The sequence below is a fragment of the Mustela putorius genome, unplaced genomic scaffold, assembly GCF_011764305.1.
Source record: "Mustela putorius furo isolate JIRA1106 unplaced genomic scaffold, ASM1176430v1.1 tig00003836_pilon_pilon_pilon, whole genome shotgun sequence".
Lineage (NCBI taxonomy): Eukaryota > Metazoa > Chordata > Mammalia > Carnivora > Mustelidae > Mustela > Mustela putorius.
This window is the reverse complement of record NW_025421989.1, coordinates 5,251,928-5,274,960: the sequence shown is the minus strand read 5'-3', so window position 1 is coordinate 5,274,960 and position 23,033 is coordinate 5,251,928. Positions and strand designations below refer to the sequence as shown.

Sequence of the window (23,033 nt, the reverse complement as noted above, 5' to 3'; positions counted from 1 at the left end):
GCACTCCAGAAACTTCTCTGCACACACAAGGAGCAAAAAAACGTCTTGCCAAAGGACCTGGATTGGCCACGCCCATTGCGGGCAGAGCCGAGGGGTAGGTGATCCTTACGCTGAGGCTCCGGACACAGGACAGACGTGTCCTTTCTTCCGTGTATGGTGTTTGCCCTTGGGGACGGATACAATTCGTCCCTGCCTTACAGGGACACTGGTGTTCCTATCAGACGGTGGGAACCCGGCTGCCACGGTGCCCACCTAGGGAACCCCATCCAAACAGAAGGCAGGGATGCTTACTTTCCCCGGCAGGCCCTCTGGAACTTGGAGAAGGTGGTCAATGAGAACTCGCCAAGCTGTGACGCGTAATTTGAGAACGTCCCTAACGGCCAGCATTTTGGTCACTGTGACCCCAGAGGCAGCCAGCAAGCAACGGACACATTTTTCTTCGGGGTGAGTCTCACGTTCTCACCTTACAGGCAGGGCGGAGCTGGCTCCCACCCCATGTTATCAAGAGGCTCGACACACTAGGACACATTCTTAGGTGTCTTCTTGGCACAGGGGCCCGGAATACTGTGGCCTCCTAATCTCCGTTCCCTTTCAGCTCAGCAAACAGAGGCAGCGGCTTCAAGAGTGAGGCTCTGCCTGGCCATACGGCTCTGCAGATCACACTGCCGGGCAGATGAGAATCACAGGGTACAGATGAAGTTACATCAGGACACACATTTTTGTACACTGTAGGCCTGGCAGGCTGAGAAGGAGACAATTTGAAAACAAGAACCTGGAAACTTTTTTTTTTCTTTTTGCCAAAATAATATTTGTTTCGGAGGCTACGTCTTCCAGTTATGTTTAGGGAAAGATTTTTATGGAGAAGGACACTCCTTTTAAATATTTCCCAGGAGACACAGAAGCATGGGTTTGTGATTTTGAGAACACCTTAGGGGATGCTGCTCCACATTTGGGGATTTTTCTGGCAAGGAGCCACCAGCTTAGTTTCTTAGAGAATGGGGCCTCTCTTAGAGCAACAGAAAGAGAGCAAGTAGAAGGTGGTTTTGTTACTAAGCCAGAAAAAGGGGTGTTTTAAGGATAACTTTGACTAAGAGGTTCTTTAAAAGGTTTGAGGAAATGAAAGAGGCCTGTTTGCTGAGTTGAAAGAAAATCCCTCCTCCACCTCCACAAATGTGGGTTTTTGCCCATTTCGGGAAGGTGGCCCCGGAACATGGAAACATTCCCTGGTATGAATGAAAGATTGTGTCCAGGTAGGGTAAAAAAAAAAAAAAAGATGAAAAGAAACACAGGGTCTGGGCAGGTTAATTTTCTGCAGATAAACTTAGCTGTTGGAAGAGGCGCCATCGTGGTCAGAGGATGCGTCTTTGCACCGGAACCCCAAGACACAGACTCCTCGTGGATACCAATGTCACGATGAGACAGGGTCCACGTGGGCTCTCCTAACCTCATCCACACTTTGGGGAACCCTAGACTGACAAACAAAGCCATTCCAAGCTGTGACTGATGCCAAGACGACTGCCTGGCCTGTAAAGGGTGTGGATGTCCCCAAGCCACAAGCATCTGGGCCCTACAGAGTGAAACATTCCAATTATTTTAGGTGCCCTACAATGGGCCTTGGTGTAGGCATTAGGTTCAGTCCTGGACAATTTTAATAGCTCCAGTTTGGGATAATTTCAGAAGGTTGTTTTTCCTTTGCTTTCCTTACCTAACAGCCTGAAGGAGGTCTTTGCTTACATTTGCTTACCTCATATTTTAGGTTAAAATCTTTATTCATACGCTGGTCCAGGGGTTTTTGTGCAGAATTTTCCTGCAAAATGCTAGATAGTAAATAGTTTAGGCCTAGAAGAGCAGCTACTTGGCTCTGTCCTTCTAGCACGACAACAGCTGAAACAATGCACAGAGCGATGACCGTGGCCGTGTCTCAATAAAACTTTATTTAGTGAAACAAGGGGTGGGCCAGACTTGGCTCACAGACTACAGTCTATTGTTCCTTGCTGTAGAAGCAGATATTTTCCAGGTGTCCTGAGTCCGGGGTCCTGAGCACCGAGATCATAGCTTCTGGTGGGAGTGGGTCAACTATGACCCACCGGCCAAATGTTACCAGTTTACGCAGTGAAATGTTACACGACGAGCAGAATTAATGAGCTACGGTCCACCACAGCAATGTGCAACACCTGAGAAACTTGGTACTAAAGGGAACAATTAAGTCACTACACACTGCATCCACGGGGTACTGGTTTTTTGTTTTTGTTTTGTGTTTATAAAGCACGAACACACGTGATCTGTTGCGGTGTATCACACGTCAGTTCCCCTCGTCACAGCAGGTTTGGGTCTAGCGTGACCACGGCGGCCATGACATTTGCGTGGGCATCTTTGTGCAGACCTGTATGTCACCATCTCTCAGGGAAATCAGGAGAGGACTCTGGAAGGCACGGCGGGGGAGCGCGACACGTAGCACGACTTTTTAAGAAAACGCCAAGTTGTTTTTCAAAGTGGTTGTGACAATTCTCATCCCTGCCCACCATGCGAGGGGACCCGCTGCTCTAAATGTTCACCGGGGCCTGCCGTGGTCAGTCTTTTCAATTCTAATCATTTGGGGTCGGGGGGTACGGATATCTCACTGGCATTTACATGTGCTTTTTCCAATGATTAATGAGAATGAGAATTTTCAGTCAACGGTCTCTGAGAGGTAAGAGCGGAATGTTGGCTATTACTCCTAAAGGAGGAGGAAGTAACATTTCGGGGTGATGGATAGAAATATGCTCACGGCACATTACGGCGGTCGTTACCAGTACATACTAATGAACTAAATAAAAAATAGATGCATCTCGTTATACATGAAATAACCTCCACGACACCAGTACCAATATATGAAAGTGAGTTGGAAAGCCCACAAAACAAAATCTAATCAGGGACAAATGTACACATAATAAAACTCTATTAAAAAACACCCAAGATAATAAAAAGCACAAAAACTCACTGCAGAGTCTGTCGCTAGGAACAGGAAAGATGATATGAGAGAAAAGGAATATGGAGATACATTTAGTTCCACAGGTGTTTGGAGGGTTCAGAGGCATTCCTTTTATTCTTATGGCTTGTAACTTATACAGATGGAACCCATATGTTTTTTAGAGCCATGGAACATTGCATAATAAATTGTACTTATAAAAACAAACCCTTCTTAGCATTTGGGTTAGAATCTTACAAATGGTGCAGTCCAACTCATTTTTGTAAATCCCACATCTGTGTGATGCGGGACACACTGTGGTGGCCAATGGCGTTGGGGTCTTTCCAGCAGGGTACGCTTGACCAGAAAATATGTTGGAAGACGCTGAGGACATACTAGTAAGTTTTCAGTGGGAGTCAGTAAGTAATTTAAAATTGAAGGGGGTCATGGCACCTGATCCATGTTTTTAAAAGATCACTAGGGACACGGAGGAAATTTAAATACTATTGCTTAGTGAAAGAAACTAGTTTCAAAAGGCGACCGGCGTTCTGTGGGACTCCCAGTATACGACGCACTGGAGAAGGCAAAACGATGGAGATGGAAAGAAAAAAAACCAAGTCGCTGTAGGAGTTGAAGGGGAGACAGACATGAGCAGAACACAGAGGGTTTTAGAGCAGTGGAAATACTGCGCAGGAATGCATGATACGACGATGCCCATATGCCATCGCATGTTTATCCAAATCCACAGAACATACACCACCTCGCGGGAACCCTAGGGTCAACTATGGCCTCTGGGCGAGGACGACGTGTCAACATGCCTTCACCCTCCACAAAAAAAATGCCTGGTGACTGGTGACTGGTGTGGACCACGGGGGAAGGAGGGACGCGTGGGTGGTCGGCAGCGTGTCGGAAACCTCCGTGTCTTCTTCCAGTTTTACTAAAAGCCTGAACCTGTTCTAAAAAAAAAAAAAAAAATGGGCACCTGCGTGGTTCCGTGGGTTAAGCCTCTGCCTTCGGCTCAGGTCATGATCCCAGCGTCCTGGGATCGAGCCCCACATCGGGCTCTCTGCTCAGCGGGGAGCCTGCTTCCTCCTCTCTCTCTCTCTGCCTGCCTCTCTGCCTACTTGTGATCTCTGTCTGTCAAATAAATAAATAAAATCTTTAAAAAAAATGGTGTACAGAATCACGAGAACTGTCCAGTTGTGACTGGGCACAGCAGAATCCGAGAAGTTGTTCAGGTGTCTCCCGTGCTCTGCCCTTGAAATGGGTGGGGGACGTGAGGCCAGAGAAGGGGAGGTGGACCTCGGTCAGCACTGCAGAGTGGAAAGTGTCAGGCTGTGTGGATGCCAGAATATGACTTTAAAACCCCTCTCCTATGATCCACCTTGCCCTATCAAGCCTCTGTGCAATGTTTGACTTTGGTCCGAACTCGCTGGCGGGCAGGCTAGGTCGCTGCAAGGAATTCCTAAGAGTTGCCTCTGTTTTCTATCAGTATGGGATTGCGAGTGCAGACTCGACAGCTGACAGGCAGAAATAATAACCACGTGCCAGTTCGCGGTTTCTCCCGGACATTCACCTTCTGGGTCTCCTAAACCAGGGACAGGCGACAGATGGCCTCTTGGAAACCCATCAGGGCTTCCTTCTGCACCGTTCCCCGAAGGCCGGCAAGTGAGGAGGGACTCCCATCGCTCAAAAATAAGAACCTCGAGCTCCACCTCTAGAGACCCTGCTAGGCTCAACAGGAAGCGAATTGTCTTAAAATGTGAACTTTGCGTGTTGTAGCACCGCGTGTCGTCATAAAAAATGTCTTGTTCCAACGCTCTGGGGCCAGCACAGCGGTTTTAAAATGAGGGCTTCAACATGCATTAGTACAGGACAGGAAGAATGACGCTCTGACACTTTCCATGCCCCCAGCCCCGGGCCCGCTGACTCCAGCTGCCGTGCCCTCCGGCCCCTGCACTGGAGCAGGCTGCGCCGTCTGGTCCCCACGGGAGGCGGACGGTTACGGAGGTCCACGCTCCGGTCGTGCCTTCTAGGTGTTTACGTGGGTCTCGGACTCGGATGCTCAGGCCCCCGACTTTCCTGCACTGCCTCTGGCCCTGGCACTGCCTCTGGCCCTGGCACTGCCTCTGGCCCTGGCCGGGGGCTCCATGTTTGGGGAATGCAGGGAGAACACGGGACGTTTCCCCAGAAGCACCACTTTCCATTCAGTAAGTCACGACCTTCAGGAAGCGAGTGTTTTCTCGCAAGGACGCTTCCGTTCCGGACTGAGGTCCGTAGCCCCGGGAGACACACGAGGGTCCCCGGGAAAGCGGAGTCGGCCCCCGCGCACGGTCGCACTGCCGGGAAGCAGGGGCGGGCGGACGTCACCGAGCCCCGCGGCCGCGCTCCCAGGCGCGCGTGCTACACTCTGGCTTCTGGGTTCTGAAGCTTGTGCCGAAGCCGAAGGCTGCTCTGTGGGTGAGGAACGTGCCGAGTGAAGAGGGACGGACGTTTGCTGACTTCGCTGTGTGGAAACCACGCGGGCGCGTTCGGATCTCTTGCCCAGCAGCGGCGACGGCTGGGCGGCGGGCAGGGAACGCATCGTCCACCCGCGGCGCAGACCGGACGCCGACGAAGCCCCCCGGCCCGGCAGGGGACAGTGAACACCGCGTCTGCCTGAGCACACGGAGGGTTAAGGAAACAGTGGCCGGCAAAGCAGGACGTCCCTCAGCTGGAACAGTGACGATTTGGCTCTGTCTCGTCTCATCTCATCAGCAGCGCAGGTGCGCGAGCCCGACTGGCCTCAGCCACGTCTGCTTTCGGTGGTGTCAGGGGTCCCGATGCCACGAGACCAGACACTCTCTCGCAATGTGAAACGGTTTATCTGGCTCTGGAAATGCCGTGGCCTCGTCTCCCTCCCGGGAACGTGCACCCGTCTTCGGTGTGCGGCTCTGTGAGCGGTACACACGTGTGCACCCGGGACCATGTGATGTGGGTGACCGCGCAGGACAGCTCCTTCACGCGGCAGAACTGCGGCTCTTGTCCTGATAGGGCACCAGAGGCCAGTCTCTCTGGACTTCTGACGTCGTGGATTAGTCCAGACGGTTAGAGATTTCCAGGGACTCTTCTGGACCGCTCTAGCCCCCGGGCAGATGTCCAGACACACACCAACGTGGAAACATGCGTGTCTGTGCTCAGCCGTCCGGAAGCGTACGTGGCTGTCTCCAGCAACCCTGGCGTGGATTCTTCTGGCCTCTTGCTAGGTGTCCTGCACCGTCCACTCCAACAGACAGAAAGGGGCTCCCGCCGCACAGCGGCCACATACTCTGCGGCTCAGTTCCAGGACACGCCTCTCATGGTATCACAACCTTCCCCTATACGCTGTCATACCCAGGAGAGAGCTGTCCATACCCAGGAGAATGCGGTTTCTCTTGCCTTCAGCCTCGGAACCTCTCCTCCTTTCCAAAGTGACCGACGTGAGCACCTCGGTCCCTTCCCCGAGGTCAGGTGGTTTCTCAAACGTGTAACGCACTCAGGGTGTGTCGTTGTCAGTTTTCTATCCTGAACCTTCCCAATGTCCCGTGACTTCGGGAAACGTGGCAGATAGCCAAGTGCACTGTGTGCTGCCACATTCTGTGGGTTGTGTCAAATACGCGGCGGCACATACCCCCGTGACTTACAGGATCCGCACCTTACCCGTCGGTCCCTCCCTGCACTGCACAGATGCTCTCTTGTGTCTGTGACGTTCCCTTTCCCAGATCACCCTGGGAACGGATAAACACGGGATGCTTCCTTTCAACCCCGGCTTTCCCCCCCAGCAACATACATCTCAGATTCACCCATGTTCTTTGGTGGCTCAACGGCTCGGTCTGTGTTTTTCAAGCTCCAAAGGACGTACCACGGTCCCGACAGACCGACGTTGGCTCGGCATTCACATACTCAAGGGCATCTCGGTCCCTTCCACTCACTTTGAATGATGAAGACTAAAGCTGCTATGAACATTTACGGGCAGGTTTTCGTGTGCACCTGTTTTTCAAATGGGTTGCGTAAATATTTAGGGGCGTGGTTCCCAGGCTGGACAGTCATCCGATGTGTCATTTGCGCGGGCCACATCATGGGGCGGGCCTCACCACAGCCCCCCGCCCCCAGGTTTCCCGCTTCCATTTGTGGGCGAGTCTAGCATGAACGTGTTTGAGCTCCCTTCCTTTCCTGGCCTCCTGCCTCCTAATCAAAAAGCATGAAGAACAATGAAAATTAACTTCCCGTCGTCTGTGTGGTCCAGACTGACGCCCTCTGCACAAAACAGAGGGCTGGAAGCCGTCTCTTTCGCGCAATCAGGTTAAAGAAGCCACGACTCTCCACCCAACTTTTCTTTCCGGAGACGGGTCTTGCCACGGAAACCGCAGCCACGCAATGTTGGGGGTGAAGTCTGGGAACACGGGACATGCTACAAGGGTTCCGTTCAAAACAGCTTTCAACAGAACATCGGCGCCTGGAAAGCGTGTGTCACCCAACGCCTTACTGTGGCTGATGCGAATATCATTAAACTTCCTGACAGAGTTTTGTGCCAAGAGTGCACGGAAGTCACAATCAACGACTTTTTGAAAGATGTCTCACCATGCTAATGCTTTATTATGCACAACGGCACCGAGCTTGCGTTGCTGCATGCGTGGGCTAGCAGAGGACCGTCTCCACGTGACAGTCATTCCCCCTTTCCCCAATATGGGACCAAGGCCGTCATGTTGACATGGCCGAGGGCGTGCATCTCTCTTCAGCGAGAGAAGCCAGAATCCTAGTTCCCGTCAGAGGGGCTGCAACACACCGTCCGACCCACACGGGGCGGCTGCACTGCAGAGTCCTTGCCCGATGGAGAGACGTCAGCATCTCCACACATCGGAGGAGAGTGTCCTAAATTACCCAAAGCCCCACTAGGGGGACGTGAGAACAGAAGGGTCAAAGCCACCTCCACCGGGTGGGTCTACTTTTCAACGGACCATTCCCCCAGCCAAAACAGGTTCGAGGATGCCTTGCTCTGGTCTCTTGTCCAGCTCAAGAAGACAAGTACAGTCGACAGAGACACACGCAGACCCCCTCCAGGTGTTTGTGAATAAGCCCCGTGTCCAGGACACGGCAGAAAAGCATTTTCCAGGAGGTGGAAAGACCGGTGTGGGAGAGCAAACATATATATATTCAAACTGCACGCTGCCGGTCGGAAGAAAAGGTTTTTAAAGATACGTCTTAAGTACGCCAACTGAAAAGAAATTCACCTTCACAGGCCTTTTCTGTGTTTTCAGGAATAACTCGCTCTCTCTTGGGACCAACAGACGTTCAGAACAGTGACATTACAAAGTCTGTCTCTGTGGTCCAACACGGACAAAGTAGGGGAGAGTTGCAAAGAGCGGCGTAATTTATTACCATATTAACGCACTGGTGGGTTTCATTTCCAGCCGGGGAATACGGTTAAAAACCTTCGCGGCGACCTTGGTATAAAAATGACACCAACACGTATTACCTAGGATCCATATCATACTGATGGGAGGTAAGCTTTCGACTTGACGATGAAAATAATGTCCCCGATATGTAAAACCGAGTAGTTTTCACCTGCTGGGAAGAATATTATTAGTGCTGAAAATCCGGTATCGTGGGGAGCCTATAAGTCTTCTCCTAGCCTCAAGGATAATGAAATCCAGCAGGAGAGGGTCTCAGTCATTCACCTAGTAAGCAAATAAAGCAGGCACTTAAAATTTAGTGTCCTTGTAAAAAGGAGACTTACTTCTGGGTTTAATTCCTCCTGCCACCCCCTAAAATGTATATAACGTTTTACTGTCTCAAACAAATGAGATTTTCTTTATTATCAGTTTTATGATAAGCAAGTTGGCCGGACGTAATTTGCCACAGCAAAACGGAAAGACATGGGTCTCCTGAATGAATAGCGTCAAGAGAATGTTCGATCAAAGGGGAGAAAAGATAAGGCAGCCTCTACTCGCCAACGAGCTCCCAGAAACTTGGAGCTATGCGGAGGCCCCTGGGTGTGAAGTCACAGACGCCACATTCGGGATGCGTCCTTGACGTGCTCGGTGCACGCACACTTGCTGGAAACCAGGACTGGTGGACGCCACCGGAGGTCACGTATCACAGCCGTGTCTACTGGACCACGGACACTTTTCCGGTGGCCACCGTGGAAACGGCGGCGAGAATTAGGCTGACTTCAAAGGCGCCTAAGAACTGTCCCATGGATTTGAAGTCCAAAAGACCACGGATACATTCATTTCCACAAAGTAGACATTTAGGGGAAAAGGCTACTTTTCATTCCCCTGCCCAGCAGAAAGTATGATCTTGAGGATTCTGAGCTACAGCAGGACTTTTAGGCCATATTTACCAAAGTGCTAGCAAGTAAAATACTTCTGTGGGAGGTTGCTGCGAACAGGGGAATTAGCAGATACTGAGGGACTTATTTCTAGACAGAAACCTACGATCTTCCTCTTGATTGTTTCTCCTGAGGAAATATTGTTGGTGCGCATGTGTCTTCACATGTCCCCAGCGTAATAAGCAGAAAAGATCAAAGGCACCCAATAGGTTGTAAGAGGCACTGCTCTCTGACATTTTTAAATCAGACGCAAAACATGTAAGCGGACGGCGTTTCGAACACTGAACCTTCCCACACTGTCTCTACGCAAGGACAAGGCGGATCAGTCACTCTATTTTGCGGGGGAGGGTAGGAAAAAACCCTTTTTCAGAAGACGCGTTTTCTCTTTGCCTTTCTTGTCTGCACACAGTCACCGACGTTTAACCCGTAGAGTAGGGATCCGAGACTTTGACCCCTGATCTGGATCAGGACTGCTGTATGGGAACGAGCCGTTCTGTGACACAGAACACGGCAACGGGAGCTCATCACTTCCATGGGGGGCGCAGACCCAACGCAGCCCGAGGAGGGAGAGGCGCGGACAGGAAGGTGAACCCCGGGAAGCAGGCGGCGTCAGCGCCACCGAGAAGATGCTACATTCTGTAAAGTACAGACCAGTCATCTTGACTTAAAACCTTGCACTTATTTCATACGAGCCCAAATTCACATTTTCCCTTGGGAAGGAAGGAACTAGAATTTGTGGATGAAAAAAGCGATGGTTTTAAGGCTTGTGTGTGTGTGGGCGGTGGGGGCGGGGGCGACCAGTATGTCTTCGGCTCAAGTAAGAGTGCAAATTCTCTTAGAAATATGTTTGGTCCTGCCAACTCAGAGATGTGTTGTGCCAAAGTCAAAATTCCTCTCACTTCCAACTCTAGAGAATTCTCAGGAAATTTGCATCCCATGGCTATTGTTCATTCCTTTGTCAACTCATCAAATATTTTCCTTGAAAAGCTCCTTAATGTCCAAAAATTATTCACATCGGATTTCTCACAGACAGAGGGCCATGTCTGCCAGGAATATATCAAACTGTACACACAGAATTGGGGGTTTGGTTTCCATTTCCCACCTGCTCGGAAAGTCTATTTGTTTACAATTCTGCTTCTCTTCAAACCCTTTCTAGATATCTAGATGTCTGTTCTTGTTATCCACAACTTACGTAAAAAACACCAGCAAAATAGAAACATAAGCACAATACCCAAATCAGTCCAGAAGCATAAGTCCCTGAAAAAATAACATACGAGGAAGGGGCTATCTTTTAGAAGCCACCCCCAAGGATGCGCATGGATGTCTCCTTTCCTTGTCTGAAGGACCTCAATGCTGAACCTTTCCATCTCGTATTTGCATGTCTATAATGAGGAATCTTTTCTCAAAGCCAGGAAATTGCACCGCAGAACCCTTGTCAGCCTTCTCTAATAACTGCTTATACATTGATTCTTGCCCTACCTTGGAAGAACTCTGAAATTCCATTAAGAGGCCCCCATGATCCACAAAGAAGGAAATTAGATCCAAGACGAACACGGCCTGGTTCTGGGGAGTCTGAGCTCCAGAAAGTTGGAACAAGACTTCAGAGCATTAGACCCACACCCCCATCAGCAAAGCCCTCTTTAGGAGAGGACTGTGGAACCAGACCTGCATTTTAACCACGGATCTGCAATTGCGCAGTTGCGAATTCTCATTAACATCTTTAAAAGACTGTTTTCTACATCTACGATAATAGGAGTAGCTAACACGTCCCCATCACGTACTACATGACATCAACTGACCCGTTAACCTCTCGTTTCAGATGCTTCTCACAACAATGCCTCACGTGGGGTACTGTCATCCTCCGCACGTTACAAATAAGAACATCGAGGCACAGAGAGGTTAAGAAACTTCCTTGTGGGAGCACCTGGATGGCTCGATGGTTAAAGCCTCTGCCTTTGGCTCGGGTCATGATCTCGGGGTCCTGGGATCGAGTCCCGCATCGGGCTCTCTGCTCAGCAGGGAGCCTGCTTCCCACCTCCCCCCTCTCTGCCTGCCTCTCTGCCTACTTATGATCTTTGTCAAATAAATTAATAAAATCTTTAAAAAAAAAAAAAAGAAAGAAACTTCCTTGTGGTTCCTCGGTGGATAAGAAGTGAATACAGTGTCATCCCACAGTTGGTGCTGCCAGCTGGTATACCCGTGTCCCTTCCTTTTGATCCAGGACAGAGTTGTTGGAGAGTTAAAACACGGAAGGAGTTATCTGTGGGCCATTTCTTCCTTCCTTAAGAGTGAAGCCCTCGGGCTAATGGGACATACAAAGATGTCCCTCAACCCATACCATCAGGAACACTAAGTCACAGAGACACACGCAGCCCGCGTCTACGGCAGCGTTATGTTCAACAGCCCAACGACGGAAGCAGCTGTGCCCGTCGACAGATGGATGGGTGAATGGGAGAGGGGTCTTTCTAGGCAATGGAGTACTACTCAGCCATGAACAAGAAAAAGGAAGGAAATCTTGGCATTTGGGATGACACGGATGGAGCTGGAGAGGATCCTGCCGAGATCAGTAAGTCGGTCGGAGGCACAGCAACACCACGTGATCTCACGCATATGTGGGATGTTAAGAAACAAAACCAATGAGCAAAGGGACAAAGAGAAAGCGAGAAACAGATTCCTAACTCGAGAGAACACAGGGACGCGAGCCGCGGGGGAGCTGGGTGCGGGACGGGGGACACGGGTGACGGGGACCAAGGAGGCCACTTTCTGGGATGGGCCGCGGGTGTCGCAGGAAGGTGCTGAGTCGCTCTCTCCTACACCTGACACGGATACAACGCCATCTGCGAAGTCGCTGCAGTTACAAATGGAAACAAAGAAACAAAGAAAAGGCACCCAGAACCAACAAGAGGTTAAGCAACGAGATGTGAGCGTTGCAGATGTCACTGTGTCCGTCTGTCCACGCACACCTGGATCGACTCTTCCGTCCGACGGCGTCTGATCCCCTGCTACCGACAGACACCAGATATTCAGAGGGGTTTGTCAAAGTTGCCTTTTCTGGAAGGCATCAAAGCCGCAAAGCAAACCAATACACAAGCTCTTTCAATGAAAGAAAAGATAGGTCCAGGTAGGTCAAGGCATTTCAAGCTCTCAAGGTGAAAACATCGTCTGCTTAGCCCTATCAATACCCATGAGGAAGTTACCAGAACCCCAGCTCCCTTCCAGCATACGCTGGCTCGCTCTACACCAGAGTAAAGATAAACCAAACGCACCGTTGGTAATCAACGGCACTTACGTCCCAGGACACAGAAGGGCTCATCACCACATTTCCTGAGGCGTGCTGAAAACAAAAGAGCCCTTTCCTTATTTGGGGACTGGCTGTGCACATCGCGCTGCCCACTGAAGACTTCATATTTGCCACAAGTGGTTGGTTTGTTGGTTTGGTTGGGTTTGGTTTTTCCCCACAGAGTCAGAATTTTGACCAGGGAGAAGATGTCAGTTTTGTTCAACCCCCTGTCCCGCATCTCTCTGGCTCCCTCTTGGACCTGGAATACCGCCGCCTCACCAGGGGATCCAAGCTCCTCCCGGAGGCGAGGCTGTGACAGGACAAGGCACCTGGCCTGGGCGAGGGCTGTGTCCGTGCAAAGGCACTGCACGCCACGACACCAAGGGCCTTGGCTGTCGGTCTCCGAAGCAGATTAAGGACAAAGTTCACAACCTACGGCGCTGACAGCCCCCGAGCCCAACCTGGACTGACTATGACAAGTCTGCGTTATTAAAAAGTCCACGGTGGTTTGCCTACATGGTACCTTCAGTGGCACGGACCGTGGAACTTGTCGTTCTGCAAGAGCATCTTTCCGGAGGGAGCTTAGGTGGGAAGTGCATACCCTGGCCTGGCCCCTACTTCTTGTAGGAACTTCTGCTTGACGGTTGAGCTCCGCTGGCCTTTCCACGGGGGAGCCTGTACCCGTTTGACAGAGCTGCAGGAGGCATACAAGGGTTGTGCAGAGGAGTCGGTATTTTACTGATTTTTAAATGACACATTTATTTAGGACTCACTGTTCTGAGCTGAGGCTTCACGCGAAGAAAGCTAGCGGCTCCGGTAGACCTGACGGAGGAGACACACCGGCACGTTGTCTCCGCAGCTCTGCAGCGGCTGTAGGTTTGCTGTGTGACTCACTGAGCCGTTAAAAAAGAAAAAAAAAAGTGAGCATTCCAGGAAATAATGCCGGGATGTTTTATAAGGAATAATATTCTAGGTCCTGAGGCTTTAATGTATAATCGTTTAATTTTTTCCTGCTGTATTTTTCATAACTTTGATAGCTTTATTCATTTCTCCCCCCTGACGAATGCGCTCTATTCTGACAAAATGACGTGAGGGCAATTCTGGCCTGTCCGTGACGTCCTCTGCACGGCCTTCATCCTCCCGGCACCGGAAAGAACAGAGATGACATTTAATCGAATGCGACGACTTTAAGGCAAAGCTCCGTTTGAGGACTAAACAAAGAGATTAACTCTTGATGTCGCTATGAAGTTCCTGACTGTGTTTTTCACTGTCTGGAATTCAGCCTCCAGGCAAAAACTCTGGCTGAAGTAGAAGCATTAGACGTGGGGAAGTGACCGCATGGAGCCCGGCTCGGGAGAGAAGCTGTCGTCAGTCAGCGCCCTCGGCCACGTCCCGACCCCCACAGCGGACCTGGTGGCCGCCACACCACATCAGGTTCTCCCAGGGCCTCTGCTGTCCCTGAGCCCTCGGTGGAGGGACACAGTGCTCTGGGGGACTTCAGTTCTCTTTGGGACCCATGTCAGTGAGGCCGGGGACCAGGGAGCCCCTCAGGGTGAGCAGATGACTAGAGGAGCACATCTGGGGACCTTTCAAGAGCATCAGTGGGAGCGGGTGTTTCTGAGAACTCTTAGAAAGGGTCTTTGAAAAACTCCATTCTGAGGCACGACTTAAAGCAAACTGAGTCTGCGCAGAAAAGGAGGGTCGGCGACACCCAGTACTACAGCAGCACAAGAACGTTTTCTGCTTTAGGAACTCTTCCAAACGACTCGAACCTGAAAGCTCCATCTCAGACAGGAACTCATCAGTCCACGGATACACGCGGAGCGGAACTTTGGCCAAACTTTCCCGGCAGGGAGCATAGCTGTTCCGGTTACCCCTGGTTGAAGAACAACACACAGTGTCCCCCCAAACACTGGCTTCGCACCAGAAGAGCGTTTTTGCTCAGAAAGTTGGCTGGCCAGGAGGATCTGGTCAGGTAGGCTTTTGTCCCCAGGGCTGTGGTCCTGCAGCCGCTGTCCCACCGGGGCTGGGGCCAGGCCACCCACGGGTCCGTCCCTGTCGGTGTGGGTGTGGTCGGGGATGACTCAAGCAGCAGGGCTAGCACAGCCAGGACGCCTCACCAGCTCCCTGTCCTGCTCTCGTCTCTGCCCGTGGTTTCTCCGCACAGTGACCTCTGCAGACCAGACCCCTTACACGACGATGCAGAGCTCCAGAAGCCCCTGTCCCAGAGAGCCCTGCAGCAACGCACTGACTCGTGTAACCGGGCCTCAGAAGCAAAGCGCTGAAGGTTCGGCTGCACCCCGTTTCTCGACGGTGTCCCCAAAGCCCGTCCCGGCTCAGCCCGGCCAGCTCACAGGCACCATCCCTCACGCCCCACCTTCTGGACGGGAAGGGGTCAGGAGTCTGTGGACATTTGTTAAAGCAGCAGGCTCTGCTCCTCAGGGACCCATTATTTCTATTCTTCATGTCACGTTCCTTGTACGTACCGTTCTAGGTTGACTTCTCCCTTCTCCAAACCCTGCAGGGGTCCCGTCTCCTAGGGCAGCCAGTGCACACTCAAGGTCCACACTGCCGGCATGGAAACATCAGCTGCAGAGTCGCCTTTTGATCCGAGGATCTGCGACACAGATCAACTCGCTGTCACAACACGGCGAGAGCCTCTCACGTGCGGGAGTGCAGAGAGAGAGCCAGGCTGACGGAGCAGGCCTGTGGGGCTGTCCCTCCGTAGTACGGACAGTCCTGGTGTGTGTATGCAGGACATCTGTGGAGATACGGTGCAAAGACGTGTAGCTAGATACACACCTGCACGCATAGCCGTGCTTTGATATGGGTGTGTGTATATATATGGAGACACACACATGCGTGCACAGATGCATGTGTACATACGTGCATACAAGAGATGGCACCACGTGTGCACGAGGAGGCTGCACAGTGAGGAAAAGTGACTGTCTCCCCCCGTACACGGTACCAGGCTCTAAAATAATTCATGGAACAACCTGCTTTGCTCACTCGCTCCCTTCCCTTTCCCAGTTCTGTGCAGGTCGAGGCTTGTGTTTTCGGTGACTACAGCAACTTTCCAGGACTTGGTGCAGCGGTCCGCATGCGGCTCCTGGAGACACGCGGCGACAGGCATCCAGTGCTGCCTCGGCGGGCAACAGTGCTCACCCCACGGGGGCTGCCTCGGGGTGGCCCGTGCGACCGCTGGTCCCATGCGGTTCAGGGGGCTGTAGGCCAGCCCACCTGCCACGGACGGCTGTGAACCACCGCATCTCCAGCTGGGCCGCGGGGCAGGGTACCCCGTTCGCTCGCACGGAAGCCGGGATGGCGGGAAGGGTGCGTCCTTGGAGGAGAGCCCCTGACTACTGCCGAGAGCCGCCGGCGGACAGGACGTGATGGAGATCTTGAACGTGACAGAGAGCGGATGCCTTCACTACATGAGCGCACAGCTTGATCTCTGCGCGGGCGAAGGCGTCCGTGAAATCTGGAGAACCTGGACGACTTCAACGGTCATAAACATAATAGGAATAAGTAACGGCTGACAAAGCTGTCCCTCCACCCACGAATATACACAGTTACTTTATAGACTGTGTCTGGATCCCACTCCCAGACCATGACATCAGCGTCCATGTATCATCTCCATTTGCCGGCCAAACACCGTCATGTGTTGCTAAAGAGGAAATATGTTCCCGGTGGAAGGGGAGGTCACGGGGCAGATTTGTCATTGTTATTTTAATGGCAAGAAATATGCCAGCTGTCAGGAAAACAGTATTTATTGGCTGTGCCCGGGGTCACGGGATACAAGAATTCAATAGTTATCCATCCGTTACCGTTGGAGACAAAACAACAGGCAATTTCAGGACGTTCCTTGGTTTCTTTCTGAATATGACCTCACATCTCCAGTATTGTTTCCGTCGGGAACAGCTGTCTATACTCTACGCCCGTTCGGAAGGGACAGATAGAAATGAGCAGGTCTATTCAAGCCTCAAGGACCTGATTCCCCCAAGCCAGGTGAAGAGACAAATTCTGCCATAACTCTAAGTAAATTCTAAAAAGCGGTGTTCAGTTCCTCAAATGTCTCTATGGATTCCCATTTCACACCCCTTGCTGGTCCAGCCTACGGCCCCGCACCGTAAATCCAGCCCCTCCATGCTCCATGCTCCGCCTTCGCCGGAGTCTACACCCAGCGAGAGAGGCCGGCGGCTGCTGCGACGCGCCGAGGGCTGGCGATGAGCAAACGGGCAGGTCTGTGCTCATCAGACGGTCTGAGCGGCAGGGACCTGGACGTGGGGCATGGGAGGAGCAGCTCGGGGGGTCGGAGATGAAAGCCAGTCTTGAGACCGCTGTGTCAGGGAGGTCCTGCTGCGCCCACCACCGTGGGCTCATCGAGGAGGGGCCTGGACGTGCCACGGTGGGGAGGGCAGCTGGAAGCCACGTCAGGCCCAGGAGCCCCAAGGAGCGGCACGTCGTCAGCCTGGCCTCCATCCGTCGTCCTCTGGCTAGGTCCTCCGCAAACCCCCGCACGGGAAGAGAAGCCGGAACCAGTCGTCGGAGTTCGGATGCCGATCGCCATCACCCGCAGCTTCCTTCCTCCTCGGACGCGCGCCCCCTCTGCCTCGCCCCCGCTCGGTGCCAACCACGCGACGGGGGGAAAACGCTGTGGACCCGTCACGGCTCTTCTCCCTCTGCCCGCCACGTACTAGGGGCCATAAACCTACTTCTTAAAAGGACGGCCCCTTCATTCACGAGCGATACATGTGGCTAATAATGTGTTCTTCCCACCCAGACCTCGTGTTGGAATTTAAAACTCTGGAACAGAATTTTGCTGCTACATTGTTACGAGCATCTCTGCTCCTCGTCGGAAGGGACACGGAGTTAAAGGGAACAGCAGACGGAGGCAAGGAACGAGCACATACGGAGAGCCGGTCCCACGCCCAGCTCCCCGCGCACCACCTCGCGCAACGCTCACGACAAACCTTGGAGGCGGGGATGCGTTCGCAGTGTGGCCAGCCGAGGCTCAGGGACAATGATGGCCCCTTTGCAGCTTGTGCCAAAAGGGGTAGGAGGTCCCCCTGTCATGTTAATCGTCTGAAAATATATGTGAGATATAAAGCTCGAATCCTTAGGCGTGTTGCTGGGTGGCCCGTGCGTTTGAGCATCCCCAGGACTCGGCGGTGACGCGCCCGCAGCAGCCGGGAGTAACACGCTGTGCTACGCGCTCCCCCGAGAACACAGGCGGCGCCTGCCGCAGGCACACAGAAGCTCCCTTCCGCGCTCGTTCCCAGCATCCTTGACGCCGCGGAACTACTGCTCACCATCCGCGGGAGAACGACAACTCTTCGGATCTGCTCTGCCAGGGAACCTCGTTTCGCCCGCAGTCCCGAGTCTCTCTGCGAACACCGTGCAGGCACCCGAGATCCCAGTGCAAGTCTACGCGCCTACGGCGTCTCCCGTCTCTGGGAAGGACTTTACAAACGGCCAGTGCTTCCAAACAAGAGCGGAGTGAAAATACAGCCGCGCCCCCGTGTCCGGTCAGGCGGCCCCGGGGAGAAACGGGCTGCAGTCAGGTGGCTTCCCAGCATAGACTTCTGGGGCCGAGTGGGCCCGACGTCAGACACGCACTCTGGGGCCGCGCAGGGCATCTCTTGCTATGGCTGAGACGAAGAGCAGGAGGGTCTGGACCCACACAGGCCTCTTTCCAGGAAGGCTGGGGACCAAGTCCCCAGGGAAGTGGTCCCTCGCCAGTGAAAGCTCAAAGCCTCAAGAGATGAAAACCAGCCTACCTCTGGCCTTGGGTTTCTCATCCTTGAGCAGTTGCTTGAGCAGAACCCCCGCTCCCTCAGGGCACAATGTCTCCAAACGTTGTCCCCTGGGAGGGGCCTTAGGTCACCCCCAGCTGGGAACCTCTGCTTGAAGCAAACAGATTAATTCTATTCTCGGTGTAATGATTCTATTCTCATGTAATTATCGAGCACGTATGGGGTCACACCAGCTAAGGAAGGTGAGAACTTGAGAAGTTTGCTGGGATTCTGCAAGATAAGATTTTCCTACACTGGCCACACCTCACGGTCCTTTTAGACTGCTTCCGTGACTCTAAAGACAGAGCCAGGAAACAAGCTCCCCGATCGTGGCTACGAGTTTGCTCTCCTCACGGGTTTGCGGTTCAAAGTGCAGACTCACTTTGCTGCAAAAAGTGCAAGCCTGACAATTCACAGAACTGTACCCCTGGGGCAAATAATACATTCTGGGTTAACAAAAAAATAAATTAATTAAAATAAATTAAAAAAAAAAAGTGGAGACTCGCTTATGGATGTTCTAGGGAGGAACCGACCATGAGTGAGAACCAGAGACTACGCAACGTCCACATTTCTCCGCAGCATCCTTCAGAGGAATTCCGTTTTATTTTCCAGAATTAACTGCTTTAGCAGATAGGTTCCTGTCTTCCTTGTAACGAGGGTTATTCTCTTGGCCCATATCCTTGGCTCCAAACTGGGCAGCCTGAGTTCACGTGTCTCTGTGCTACGTTCCCACCAGAAGCCTGGACCTCGATAAAGACGGATTGTGAGGACATGAGTCTTGGTCCTTGGGACACCAGAATCATATTTCCTCGCATTCACTGTCCACATAACCAGGAAAACCTTTACACGTCCTTTGCTTGGGGAACGTCAACTCATTAAGTCTTAACGATTCCCGTGCACATCTTTTATGTTATTTTTGGAAAATGGGAAGCAGTTTGGTGTATCTTGTGTTCTATTCAAAATTTTCCAAAGCAAAAAAAAAAAAAAAAAAAAAAAAAATTCCAAAGCAGGACACAAAAGCAACATGGAACGGAGGTTATTTTGAATAGCTTACTTTAGATGAGGTTACGATGATCTCAAACTGCCACGCTGAAATTGCAGTTACATTCTGATCCTTGTTGGACCTGCTCCTAAAATCCGTACATTTCTTTCTAAACTTATTCCCACATCGATAAATGCAGATCGCAAGTATGTGACGGCGTGTTAAAATATTCAATTATGCTTGAGAGTCTATTTAAAATAGACTGAATCCCAGAGATGTGGGTTTTTATTAATAGGATTTGCCTCCTCGCTCGTAACCGCCGGATGCTATTTTCGGAGTGAGGATTGAAAGTACGTGTTCAAGAGAGAGAAGGGAAAGTATCTGTCTCCAGCACAGTCATGGTATGGGCGGACAGAAACTGGGGGTTGGAGGATTTCTCTAAAGTCATGAGGTTAGAGGTGGCAGAATCTGACCATATTTAGAAAAAACAGAGAGAGAAAGAGGGGAATCCAGTCACTACGCACTTGATTCGCATCCAACAGCTTACTTACCGACGAAGCATGAATATCGACACGGATGACCTTCAGGATAAGTACGCACCTTGCACTGGATTCTGTACTTCAGACCCTTTCCCCCTGAGCAGCTGACCTTGGGCGTTTGGCTGTGGAGCAGTTTCCAGCCTTTTGCGCTAAGAGGGACAAGGAAGCGTGGTCTTCTGCCCGGAAACTTTCCCACATGGCATGTCACAAGCCCACAAGCTTCAGACCAGCGTCGGCCGAGCACGCAGAATCCCCCAGGCAGATCGTGGTAGCAGCTCGGGACTCAACCATGCTTGGCCACCAAGATTCCCCTCTAGCCAGACACCAGGACTGTTGGGGTAGGAGCGCACCAGGGAGCAGAGGACCCAGAAACAAAGGGCTGTTCCGACCCAAGGACAGAGCTGCGGGCTGCGGGCTGCGTGGGGGCTGGCTGTTCCCCTGCGGCCAGCCCGGCACGCCTGCCCCGGCTGTCCTAACCGACACCATCGTGCTCTTGCTGTGTTTCTGCTATGGCCAATGCTCTTTAACAGACTAACCGCTATGGTTTTAAATACTGTTCAGTCACAACACGTAGGTGTAAGGAACCAGGTCTGCCCCGTGGCCTCCCTATGGGGGCCTCCTGCGGCCACCGACCCCCGACCGGGGTCGTGAGCTTGGCTGATGAGAGTCCTTCGGACGTGAATTAACCATCCCTGAGATACAGAGTGACTGAGTTTTTTACAGAAAATTATAGACAATAGAACATTGCTTCTTCCTGTACAACAGACACAGTCCTAAGACCCCAGTGGAAGTCCCTGTTTCTATAAATGGGTCACTTAAAACTGCCAGTCAGAAATCAGAGTGTGTAAGCACGCGGCACACGGCCTTTCCCCGTGTTCAATCCATGTCTCAGAGCGTCCCGTCCAAGCGCACCGCCGTGCCGGCTGGGGTAACGGAGCGCTGGAAGCCACATCATAACTGCGCAGGGAAAGCTGAGGACGTGTCTGTAAAAGGCGGGATTTCCGGCCATCAAACAGGAGCCACGGCTGAGCCCAAAGATAAAAAGAAGATGGACAAAACGATTCAAGGGGAAAAGAATCTCAAAACGGCACATGTTTTGGGGGAGGCAGGAGAGCCAAAGAGATGCAGGCATCGGCCGAGTCGTCACTTTTCAAGTTCTGCCTCTTTACCTACTTTGAACTCACGCACAACGTGCTGCAATGTTCTCAGCTTTGTTTTTAGTCTGGGAAGCGTTACGGACACGGTCCTTCTATCCCATGTTAATGACTGTAGACTAGTAAGAAAGCAGAACAGAGAGGACTTCCTCAGGACACGTACGATTGGTGATGTGCGGGTACTGAGCGCGTTTAAGGTCCTGTGTGAAGACGGAAACCAGAACCAACGGTTGTGCGGGGGAAAAACGGAGCAGAGGATGAGAAAACAGGTTCGCATGACTTCAGTGAAAAATATCATTCCTGGAGGAGTTGAGACCCCACACTGGTTACAGCTCTGGGAGAAAACTTTAGTTACCGCATGAAAACATCTAAGGAAAAAAATGGTTTTTCCTCTGAAAAGGGGGCAGATGGCCGTTTCCACTACGATTACAACGGACAGAGCTCTATGAACAGGCGCACCGAGGGCCATGGAGTAGATCCCTCGAAGACTGTCACACACCCCCAGTCCCCAGGCTCATGAGTCCGGGCGGACCGACATCTGTCCCGTGCAGTCGAGTTAGAATGGCTTCAGTAAGCAGAAGCTGCTTGCAAATAGGAAAAAAAAATTGGTGGTGATGCAGTTTAAATGAATATGGTTTCCTAACAATGCGTCCCCACGTGGCCCCTGCCTGGGAAAGGGTGAACAGGACGTCCATGGGACACAGATGTTCCCGGCCTCAGGTGATCTGGGTCCTCTGTGGTTTCTTCCCTTTTCTAAACCATTGGCGAGCTGGGTGACCTTTCTGCCTCTGTCACGGATCCTGAGTAAACAGAGTCACCAAGAAGCATCATTAACACGGAGCCCACGTGTTTACGAATCTCTCACGCCGGCTCATACCGTGAGGACCGTTCGAGCTCTGTTCCTAAGGAACATCAAATACTTCAACAGGCACCGGAGCTTCCCCTGCCCTTTACGGAGGCGCATAGAGCCCCTCAACAGGAATGGCGCTGGGTCGCATCTTCACGACGTTGGCCGAGAGGGATAAACCCCGGCTGTCCAAACACACGTGTCCACTTCCACACAAGAGGGAGCCTTCAGAATTCAGAGAGCTCCCCACTTTATGGGATTTCAGGGTGCGACGGATGTCCAAGAGCGCTCCCTGGAAGACTGGCTCCTGGGGCGGTGCCGGGCAGGCGCCATCCTGTCCCTGTCTTCCTGCACACTTCAGCCTGCCGGCAACGGAACTCACGAGGAAGTGCGGCTTCAACACCAACACTACTGTGCTCGCTTCGGCAGCACACACACTAAAAGTGGAACGATAAACACGAAAGTAGCTTTGGTATTTCATACGGAATACATTGTTTACTTTCATAAACAATGAAAGTAGCTTCCAGCAAGTACAAACATCAACGGTGCCCTGACGGGGGTGTGATCGTTTCTTAGATCCGTGATTCCCAAACTGTGGTCCCTGGATGAGCATCACTGACAGACCTTTCACGGCCGCCAGAATCCTGGTGCCCACCCAGGCCTTTGGCCGCAGGGCATGTGTGCGGGCAGTGGGGCAGGTTCGTTCAAGATGTACGGCTTGAGACAAGTGTGGGACAAAGTTTAAGAACTGCTGTTCTCCGTGCGCTTCGGGATTGTAGGTCTTAAAGAAAGGACCCTCCGGGAGGCACCGGACGGCTCACTTGGGTAAGCGGCTGACACTGGACTGAAGCTTAGCTCATGGCGCGGGTCCGGCCCTGCCCCGTGGCGGGCTCTGTGCCGAGTGTGGAGCCTGCCTGGGGTTCTCTCTCCTTCTGTCTCCCAAACCCGCTCACGCCTTCTCTCTCTCTAGGGCTGAGAAAGAAAGACCCTGCATGGCAATACAATGTTTTCCGAGACACGCAGTGAGATTTCTGCATGTTTAATTCACACCTGAGTCTCCTTTTCTGTAAAAGAGACGGCGTGTTTCTACACGTAACGCTGACGTGACTGTCCTGAGGTGGACGTCGTGACAGGCACGTG

General features: G+C 52.1%; 1 long non-coding RNA gene across 1 annotated transcript in view; it reads right to left on the bottom strand.

The window, feature by feature from the left end:
* LOC123394725 overlaps positions 1 to 13,464 on the bottom strand; it is a 33,418-nt gene extending 19,954 nt beyond the window's left edge. Inside the window, exon 1 of the long non-coding RNA XR_006609450.1 lies at positions 13,350 to 13,464. This is a non-coding gene — a long non-coding RNA (uncharacterized LOC123394725). The remainder of the gene's footprint in view (positions 1 to 13,349) is intronic.
* Positions 13,465 to 23,033: the final 9,569 nt, after the last annotated feature.